This window comes from Dasypus novemcinctus, chromosome 18 (genome assembly GCF_030445035.2).
Source record: "Dasypus novemcinctus isolate mDasNov1 chromosome 18, mDasNov1.1.hap2, whole genome shotgun sequence".
Taxonomy (NCBI): Eukaryota; Metazoa; Chordata; class Mammalia; order Cingulata; family Dasypodidae; genus Dasypus; species Dasypus novemcinctus.
This window is the reverse complement of record NC_080690.1, coordinates 40,653,548-40,664,280: the sequence shown is the minus strand read 5'-3', so window position 1 is coordinate 40,664,280 and position 10,733 is coordinate 40,653,548.

Sequence of the window (10,733 nt, the reverse complement as noted above, 5' to 3'; positions counted from 1 at the left end):
TTTTCTCTCTTTTCCACATTGGAGAAAACACAAACTAATTCAAGTTGTCTTCTATGTGGTGTCACTTTATTGATTCCCATTACCCACAAGATAAAGTTCAAAATCCTTGTCATGAGATCATGTACATGAATATATTTCAATAAAGCTGCTTCAAAAACAAACAAACAAATAAATAAGAGTAGCCAGAACTAGCAGCTGTGTACGGCAGGGGAAGCAGAAAGAGATTGAGAGGTGAGGAATTATCTTGTTTGCCTATTTTTTGTTATTATTGAAATAATGAAATGCTCTAATAATGACTGAAGTCATAAATGCACAACTATGCAATTACAGTTGTACACTTGATTGTACACTTTGGATGAATTACTAGTTTTGGTGCTCTTTTTTGCATTTAAAAAAATCTTATATTTAGTATAATTTTGTCTCCAATCTACCCTATTGTTATTATTATTTTAATATCATTTATACATGAACATACATAATAAGTATAGAGTGAAAGTTGTTGTGAACTTATAAAGGAAACATGCGTAACATCATTCAGGGGCCCCATACATCAATTCACCACCAACATCTTGCATTGTCATGAGACATTCGTTACAAATTTTAAAAAATATCATCAAAAAGAATCTTAGTACTAACCATAGTCCTTATCTTTCATTTGGTGTATTTTTCTCCCAAACCACCCTATTATTATTTTAAAATATATTTTTATGACAAGTTGTAAACTTACACAACAATCATGCACATGTGCAGAATTCTCATACAACATCCCTCTATCAACGCACCATATCGTGGTGGAACATTTGTTACAGATTATGAGATAATATCATCAGATTATTACCAGGTCCATAATGTACATTTGGCATACTTTTTTCATACTCCCCCATTATCAGCATAGTACATCTTTGGCATAGATGCATGAAAATTATATTATTTCTGTTAACCACAGTCCATTGGTCACTCCAGTTGTATTTTTCCCATGCTCCTCCACATTTCCACCACCCTGCAAGAATGATGTACATTAGCTCTAGCTCACAAAGGACTCTTGCATCTGTACCATCAACCACAATTCTCATCCATCTCTAGGTTTACTGTGTTTTCGGTCCCTAGCTTTCTCTAGCTTTCTGTCAGTTGGCACTTACATCCCTAGACTACCCTTTTCAGCCACGTAACCATCTATAAACCAGCTGTTACTCACTATAATGTGTTACCCTCAATTCTATACATTTCCATACTTTACAATAAAATCAAAACTTCTACATACATTAAATATCAGTAGTCCTTCTCAGCCATCCTCTTATCTCCTTTAAGAATACACCACCTACCACCAGGTCTCGAAGATATTTTCCTACATTTTCTTCTAGAAGCTTTATGGTTCTTGCTTTTATATTTAGGTTTTGATCCATTTTGAGTTAATTTTTGAATAAGTTCTTTTTTTTGGTTATGAACATCCAGTTCTCTCAGCATCATTTGTTGAATGGACTATTCTGCTGGAGTTGGATAGTGTAGCAGTTTGGCATTATTTATGAATTCCAGAAATAGATATTGGATTATGTTTGTAAACTGGTCTGCTTTTCTGAGTATATTAGATAATATTTGATTCAGAGGTTTCACTTTTACTTGATTAAATAATGATTGGGGCTTTGATTGGGTCACATCAGTAGCACATTGAGTCCTTGGGTGGAGACTCACAGAGAAACCACCCTGCAGAGAAGGGAGGTTGGAGTTTTGAGCTGGAGCCTAGGAAGTAAACACATAGGAGAAGAACATAGAGAAATAGAGACAGCTCCACAGACATGGCAAAGCCCCAGGAAGAGAGGAGCCATTCCTCTTGATAGTTTACAGCTGTCCTTGTGGAGAGACGCAAGCCTGAGCCTGGAGAGAATCGAGCCCTGGGGTGAGAGACAAAACCCAGAGAGCCTGATGGCCTACAGCTGATATTGGAAGAAGCTGGCACCATGGAGCCTTAAGAGGAAGAGGAAGGCTGAACGTTGGCAGCCATCTTGCTCCAACATGTAGCAACAGACTTTGTTGAGGGAAGTAACTTATGCTTTATGGCCTGGCAACGATGTAAGATTCTACCCCAAATAAATACCCTTTATAAAAGCCAACAGATTTCTGGTATTTTGTAGCAGCGCCCCTTTGGTTAATACAGGTGAGTTTTACAGGCTAGTCAAAAATCATTTGACCATAGATGTGAGGGTCTCTTTCTGAACCATCAGTCTGGTTCCATTGGTCTATGTGTCTTTCCTTATACCAGTGCCATGCTATTTTTTTTTTAAGATTTATTTTATTTATTTCCCACCCTCCCCTCCCACCATTCCCCCTATTGTCTGCTCTCTGTGTCCATTTGCTGTGTTCTTCTGTTCTGCTTCTATTCTCATTAGACGGCTCCGGGAACCGATCCAGGGACCTTCCAGAGTTGGGGAGAGGCAATTACTCTCTTGCGCCACCTCAACTCCCTGTTCTGCTACATCTTCATATTTTCTCTCCTCTGTGTCTCCTGTTGTGTCATCTTGCTGCGCCAGCTCTCACTGTTGGCCCACACCCCTGCATGGGGTGGCTTTTCCACACTGGGCAGCATTTCCACGCAGGGGGCACTCCTGCTCAGGGTAACATTCCAACGTGGGCTGGCACTCCATGTGGGCCAGCTTGCATGCACCAGGAGGCCCTGGGCATCGAACCCTGGACCTCCTATATGGTAGATGGGAGCCAAACTGGTTGAGTCACATCCATTTCCCCAGTACTATTCTATTTTACCACTGCAGCAGCTAGGTAATATGATTTAAAGTCTGGAAGTGAGAGTCCTCCAACTTCACTTTTCCTTTTAAGATGTTTCTGGCTATTCAGGACCCCTTACCCTTCCAAATAAATTTGATAATCATGTTTCCCATTTGTTTTTAAAATGCTGGTGGAATTTTTATTGGGATTGCATTGAATCTGTATATCAATTTGAGTAGAATTGACATCATTAATGATATTTAGTCTTCCAATCCATGAGCATGGAATATTCTTCCAATTATTTAGGTCTTTTTTATTTCTCTTTACAATGAGTTGTTGTTTTCTGAATAAAAGTGCCTTTCATAGTTAGGTTTATTCCTAAATATTTGGGTTTTATTTGTCATATTTTCACCACTCTTTTGAGACTTTTTGTTACTTTTACTGATATAATCTTCATTTCTAGACTCTCTTCTAAGCCTCTCTCTCCTGTCCCTTCTTTTCAAGTTGTAGCATACTCTTTTGTATTTCCTGCAAAGCTGGTCTCTTGGTTACAAACTCTGTAAGGTTCTGTTTCTCTGTGAATATTCTAAACTTCTCCTCATTTTTGAAAGACATTCTTGCCAGATGTAAGATTCTTGGCTGCAAGTTTTTCTTTTGCAGTATCTAAAATATATCATACCACTGTCTTCTTGCCTCCATGGTTTCTGATGAGAAATCGGTATTTTAATCTTATTGGGTTACCCTTATATGTTATGCATTGCTTTTCTCTTGCTGCTCTCAGAATTCTCTCTTTGTCTTTGACACTTGCCATTCTGATTAGTATGTGTCTCAGCATTGGTCTATTCAGATTTATTTGGGTGGGAGTACATTATGTTCCTTGGACATGGATATCTTTGTCCTTCTGTAGGGCTGGGAAATTTTCTACCATTATTTCTTCAAAATATTTTTCTGCCCCTTTCCCTTCTCTTCTCCTGATATGTATGTTTGCATGCTTCTTGCTATTGTTTAGTTCCCTGAGACCTTGCTCAATTTTTTCCATTCTTTTCTTCATCTGTTCTTTTGTATGTTTGGCTTCAGAGGCCATTTCTTTTTAAGATTTATTTATTTATTTATTTATTTATTTATCTATCTATCTCCCCTTACACTGCCCATGTCCCCCACCCTCATTGTCTGCTCTCTGTGTCCATTTGCTGTGTGTTCTTCTGTGTCCGCTCTCATTCTTGTCAGCAGCACCAGGAATCTGTGTCTCTTTTTTGTTGTTGTTGTTGCGTCATCTTGCTGCATCAGCTCTCCTGTGTGTGGCACCACTCCTGGGCAGGCTGCACTTTTTTCGCATGAGGTGGCTCTCCTTGAGGGGCACACTCCTTGCACATGGGGCTCCCCTACATGGGGCACACCACTGCATGGCACAGCACTCCTTGTGCTCATCAGCACTGCATGTGGGCCAGCTCACAACACAGGTCAGGAGCCCTGTGTTTGAACCCTGGACCTCCTATATGATAGGCAGATACTCTATCAGTTGAGCCAAATCCACTTCCCAAAGGCCATTTCTTTAAGCTCACCAATCCTTTCTTCTACCTCCTCAAATCTGCTATTATATGATTCCATTGTATTTTTAACTTCATTTATTGTGCCTTTCATTCCCATAAGATCTGCTATTTTTCTATGTATGCTGTCAAATTCTTCTTTGTACTTACCCAATGTCTTCTTTTTTTTTAAAGATTTATTTTTTATTTATTTCTCTCCCCTCCCCACAACCCCTGCCTTGTCTGCTCTCTGTGTCCATTTACTGTGTGTTCTTCTTTGACAACTTGCATCTTTGTCAGCGGCCCCAGGAATCTCTGTCTCTTTTTTGTCGTGTCATCTTGCTGCATCAGTTCTCCATTTGTACAGCGCCACTCCTGGGCAGGCTGCTCTTTTTTCATGTGGGGTGGCTCTCCTTGTGGGGCGCACTCCTTGTGTGTGGGGCTCCCCTACAAGGTGACACCCTTGCATGGCACAGCACTCCTTGCACGCATCAGCACTGCGCTTGGGCCACCTCACCACACAGGCCAGGAGGCCCTGGATTTGAACCTGGGACCTCCCATTTGGTAGACAGATGCCCTATCAGTTGAGCCAGATCTGCTTCCTGTGATGTCTTCTTAATATCCTTAATCTCTTTAGCCATCTCATTGAATTTATTAAAGAGATTTGTTTAAACATCTATGATTAGTTGTCTCAACTCACTTATGTCATCTGGAGGCTTGTCTTTTTTCTTTCTTTTTTTTTTTTTAAAGATTTATTTATTTCTCTCCCCTTCTCCCCCCATCCCAGTTGTCTGTTCTCTGTGTCCATTTGCTGCATGTTCTTTGTCCACTTCTGTTGTTGTCAGTGGGCACGGGAATGTGTGTTTCTTTTTGTTGTGCTGTCTTGTTGTGTCAGCTCTCTCTGTGTGCGGTGCCATTCCTGGGCAGGCTGCACTTTCTTTCGTGCTGGGCAGCTCTCCTTATGGGGCGCACTTCTTGCACGTGGGGCTCCCCTGCGTGGGGACACCCCTGCATGGCATGGCACTCCTTGCATGCATCAGCACTGTGCGTGGGCCAGCTCCACACGGGTCAAGGAGGCCTGGGGTTTGAACCGCGGACCTCCCATGTGGTAGACGGATGCCCTAACCACTGGGCCAAGTCCGCTTCCCTGTCTTGTTTCTTTAACTGGGCCATATCTTCCTGTTACTCGATGTGGACTGTAGTTTTTTGTTGGGTGTTTTGGCATCTGGCTAGTACTAGATGTACTTATTCTGGTTGCAGTTTCTCTCTTTAATTTAGGGCTTTCTTGCCCTTTCTCCCTTGCTGGTTGTGGAGTAGTAGCTAAGGATGTAGGTGGTGCTGTGAGCTGTGAAGGCTCAAGCTGCCCTCCTTGCCCCAGGGACCAATGATGTTTCTCCCAACTTTCTCCTTTGCCAGGGGTAGGAATAGAGTCACAGGGGTAGGAATAGAATCCAAGTCATGCAGGCCGAGACTGTAGTTGCCCAGAGAGACTGATGAAGCTTCAAGTCCCTTTCTCCCCTTCCTGTGGAGGGTCTAATATGACTGTAGTTGCCCTGGTAGACTTCTGACTATTCAGTCTGTGCCAGGTGAATGTACCTGCAGTTACCTGGAGAGGCTGGTGCAGGGCTCACAAGCTTCTTCCTTCCCAGAGGTAAGGATAAAGCCTAGGTTAGGGCTGCAGTCCAATCTGGGTGGAAAGAAGCCAGACCCTGCCAGCACTGTGATTTTCAGTCTGCATGGCTTCCCCTCATGTCAGGGATAGAGTTAAAATGGTGGCTACCAGCCTTTCTGACTTGGACAGGTTCAAACTTTGCAGTTCTTAGGATTACTTTAGCCAGCTGAATTTACTAATCAGTAGCTGAATTTGGTGCCCAATCATCTCTTTCTCCCCTGTTTTTGGAAGTGGAGCTTCTAATTCCAGCCACAGAATAGCTCCCAAGGTGGCCTGCCTGTGCTGCCAGTGGAGCATGGGCACTGGCCTCCAGGATGTGGAGTGCTCTACTTAGGAATTTTCTTTGCAGATGGGCAGTGTAGCAGTTCGATATGGTTATGACTTCCAATAATCTAGTCTGTACCTGGGTGTGATTAAGTTATGATTAGGACTTTGGTTGGCCACGTCATTAGGTTGTTGAGTCCCCACCCACCAAGGGTGGGGATAAAAGACATGGCAAAGGACAGAGTTGAGGGTTTTTGATGTTGTAGTTTTGATGTTGGAGTTTGATGCTGAAGCTTTAAGCTGGAACCCCGGGAAGTAAGCTCACAGAGGGAACAGAAGCAAGCCCCAGGATGAGAGGAACCCTGAGCTCAGGAAGAAGCTAGCCCTGGGAAAAGAGGAACCTTGAACCCAAAGAGAAGCAAGACCCTGGAAGGGAGGAACAGCCATCTTGCTCCAACATGTGAAAATAGACTTTGGTGAGGGAAGTAACTTATGTTTTATGACCTGGTATCTGTAAGCTCCTACACCAAATAAATACCCTTTATAAAAACCAACCAATTTCTGGTATTTTGCATCAGCACCCCTTTGGCTGACTAATACAGGCAGTCTCCTCCTTTTCTTTCAAGGATGTTGCAGATACTCTTCTGGTCTCCTGGAGCCCCCAAATAGGTGTTTTAGATAGCTCTGGGTGATTACTAACTGCCCTACAGCATGTGATGATTCTAGGAGCGCCTTACTCTGCCACCGTCTTGCTAGCTGATTTAGTTGTTGTTTTTTTAATCCTTGTCTTGACTTGGAAGTAGGACTACCACATGTCCAGGTTTGTCTGAGAGAGTCCAGGCATATGCCCTGTTGGTCCAGCAGATTATTAATAGCATCCCATTTGACCCACAGACGTGTTCTGATTTAAGATTAAAGAAAACCAATGAGACGTGGTAACTAAATGCAATGAGTGATCCCAGATTAATCCAGGACCAGGGGAAAAAACAGCTCTCAAGGACATGATCAGGACAACTGACTTAAGTTGAATTTGAAATGTGGATTAGGTAATAGTATTTTAATAATGTTAAAGTTCCTAATTTGATTACTGTATTGTGTCATGTAAAAGATTGTCCTTGTTCTTAGGAAATACACATGAAAGTATTCAGGGGCAAAGGGGCATTGATATCTCTGATTTACTCTCAAATGATTCAGAAAAAGAAATATTCATCTATACATAAATAGAAAGAATAATAAAGCTAATGGGACAAAATGTAAACAATTAGTGACTTGGAAAATGGGCATATGGGACTTCTTTGAACTGTTGTTGCAACTTTTTAAAGTTTGAAATTATATCAAAATAAAACCTTACGGAAGCAGATGTGGCCCAATCAGTTGGGTGCCTGCCTACCACAAGGGGGAGGGGTCCTGGTTTCAGGTCTCAGTGCATCCTAAATAAGATGAGCAGATGCCCACACCCCTCTTCAATGAACTATATGCCTAAATGAGCTGATGCCACAGGCCAGCAGAGGTCGCAGCCTGCAGGGAGCCGATGTGGCTCAGGCCATTGGGCACTCGCCTACCATGTGGGAGGTTCTGGGTTCAGTTCGGGTGCCTCATGGAGAAGGTGAGCAAACAATGAGCAGACAGATGACAGAACCATCTGGGGGAGGTGGGGACAAATTTTTTAAAAAAAGTAAACAAATAAATCTAAAAAAACCCCAAAACCTTAAAAAAATAATTTTTTCAAGGCTAAAAAAAGTGCTCCATTTAAACATTAAATTATCTGGTCATCTTACCCATAAAGCCCTGCCTGTTCCCTCCTGCTCTGCTCTCTGCCTTGCTCTCTAAGCTCAACCTTTCCATCCTTTATTTAGCTGACTTGCTTCTTTGCCCACAAAACCTGGTTAGCGCCTATTCATTCTTCAAAACCCACCTCAAATGCCAGTTGCACTCCCTAGACAAGATCAGGGGCAGTGTTCTAGACACTCAGCATCTAGTACCATATAACCTACCTTCATCGCACTTCATTCTTGATTTATTTATTGAGGCCCCTAACTTTGTGCCAGATGTTCTGCTAGATAGTGATGATGAGCAAAATAGACATAGTTCTTGTCCTTATAGAGCTAACAGGCCGGAAGAGAGGCAGATGTAACCAATGGAAAGTTACAAAAGTGACATGTGGCACAAAGAGGTCATGAGAGACTTAAGGGAGTCAGGGACGGCGTCCTGGATAAGGTGACCGTAGCAGTAGCTAGATAAAGAAGAATCAGGGATAGCAGCTGCCTGGAAGAGAGACCAGCATGAGTGGAAAGACGCTGGGGCCAGGACGAGAAGGCCACAGAAAGCTTTAGCATACTGAGAATGCATTGCCAGGTGTGACCAGTGAGGGAGGTGGGAGCCACATCACCAGGGCTTTAAAGCCTATTTAGATGTCATGTCTTTACTCCAAGAACTATAAGGAAACGAAGTCCTTAAATAGTTTTTAGGTGGTAAGGATGGAGGAAAGAAAGGGATGATATGATCAGACATATTTTGTAAACCTCTTTCCTGGCTACAGTTGAAGCGGAGCCAGAAGGAAGCAGATAGACCAGGGGGGAGGTAATGGGGATAGTTTGTCAGATAGGTGGTGTTGGTTCTGGCCATGTGGTGCTGATAAGGTGAAGAGAAGTACAAGGATTCAATAGCGGTTGGTGGTGGAATAGCTCAGGGGTAGAGCATCTGACTGCACTAGCAGGTGGTAATGAATTAGTGACGGGGGTGAGGGGCAGATAGTAAGGGAGAGGGAAGCATGAGGGTTGACTGAGGTTTCTGGCGTACATGGCATGTTGGGTGCTGTTACCATCTAACAAAACAGAAACACTGGAAGTGGATCAGGCTGGAGGGAAGGTGATATTATTTTAGATATATTGCTGGGTCAGTTAAGACTTTTTTAGTGCAAATAATGAATCCATGATCCCACTGTCTTAAATTGCAATGAATGTATTATCTCACTTAAAATCCATTGAGGGAAGTGGATGTGGCTCAACCAGTTGGGCACCTGCCTACCATATGGGAGGTCCCGGGTTCAGTCCTTATGCCTCCTAAAGAAGATGAGCAGACACCTGCACCCACTGCAACAAACTAGACCCCCTCACCCACCACAATAAGCAGACACCTACATGAGCAAATGCCACAAGTTGCCAGCAGACACCACAGCTGGCAGGGAAAAGATGTGGCTCAGGCCATTGGGCACTTGCCTGCCACATGGGAGTTCCTGGGTTGGGTTCTGGTGCCTCCTAGAGAAGGCAAGCAAACAATAAGCAGATAGACAAGAGAACCATCCGTAGGGGGGGAGGGAGTAAATTAAAAAATAAATAAACTAAGTAAATAAATCTTTTTAAAAAATCCATAGATAGTGGGGGAGTAGATGTTGCTCAAGTGGTTGAGCGCGTGCTTTCCATATACAAGGTCCCAGTTTCAATCCCTGGTACCTCCTAAAAACAAACAAAAACTAACTCTCATGGGGGAGCGGATGTAGCTCAGTGATTGAGTGCCTCCCTCGCCATGTATGAGGCCCTGGGTTCAATTCCCTAGTCCCCCCAAAAAAATCCATTGAGAGAGTTGGTTCATTTAACAGCTCATTGATATCAGCAAGGGGCAAGCTTCTTTCCATGGTGTTGCTCTGCCGTTCTTAGCACACAGGTGAGCTCTCTTGTGTGCTTGAAAGATGGCTGTATCAGTGGCCATGGCCAGTAACAGGATTTTCTCTTCATTGTCTCTTTAAGAGCTAAAACTTTTACTGGATGTTTTTCCAGCAGACTGACTCTCTTTATCAGTCACAGTAATAAATGTCATATGCTATAAAGAAACAAAATTAATTTACTGTGATTAATGTATCTTAAAAAAAGATAATAATAAAAAAATAAAATTTAATTTAAAAAAAAGAAAAAAAGAGAAACAAAATTAATGTTATATGCAACAAGTCACCCAATATCCAAGTGCCTTAACACAATAAAAGTGTTTCACCCACATCACAGTTCCAAACAGGAATCTTTTTCTTTCAGCTTCATGGGTGGATAGAAGAAAGTGACCAAAGGATCTCCACTTGAAATTTTAGGACCAGGCTCAAAAGTGACAAACGTTTTTTCCTGCCCACATTCCAATGGCCCAAACTAGGCACCCACCTAACTTGATGGCAAGGGGGGCTGGGAAATGTGGTCTTCATTTGTGTCTAAGGAAAGGAGCCATCAGCTGTACCTTCAAATATCAATGGCCAGAATTGAGTCAAATACCTCTTCCTAATTGTACCACAGATAAGGGAAATGGAATTACTGTGATTAGCTTACATTAATCATGTCTGTGCGAGCCTAGATTTTCCATATATAGTTCAATCAAAATAACATACCACAATAGACTGAATGCAAAAGGTTCAATGCTGCAGCCATCTTTCAAGAGCAAAAGGGAGCTCACCCAGCCTTCTCACTGGATTCTTAATAAGAAATTAAAAGATTTATGATGATTTAAACCAGTCAATTAATATTTTTTGTCATTTGTTTATAATAAAAGCAAAAAACATTATGATCATCTTATTA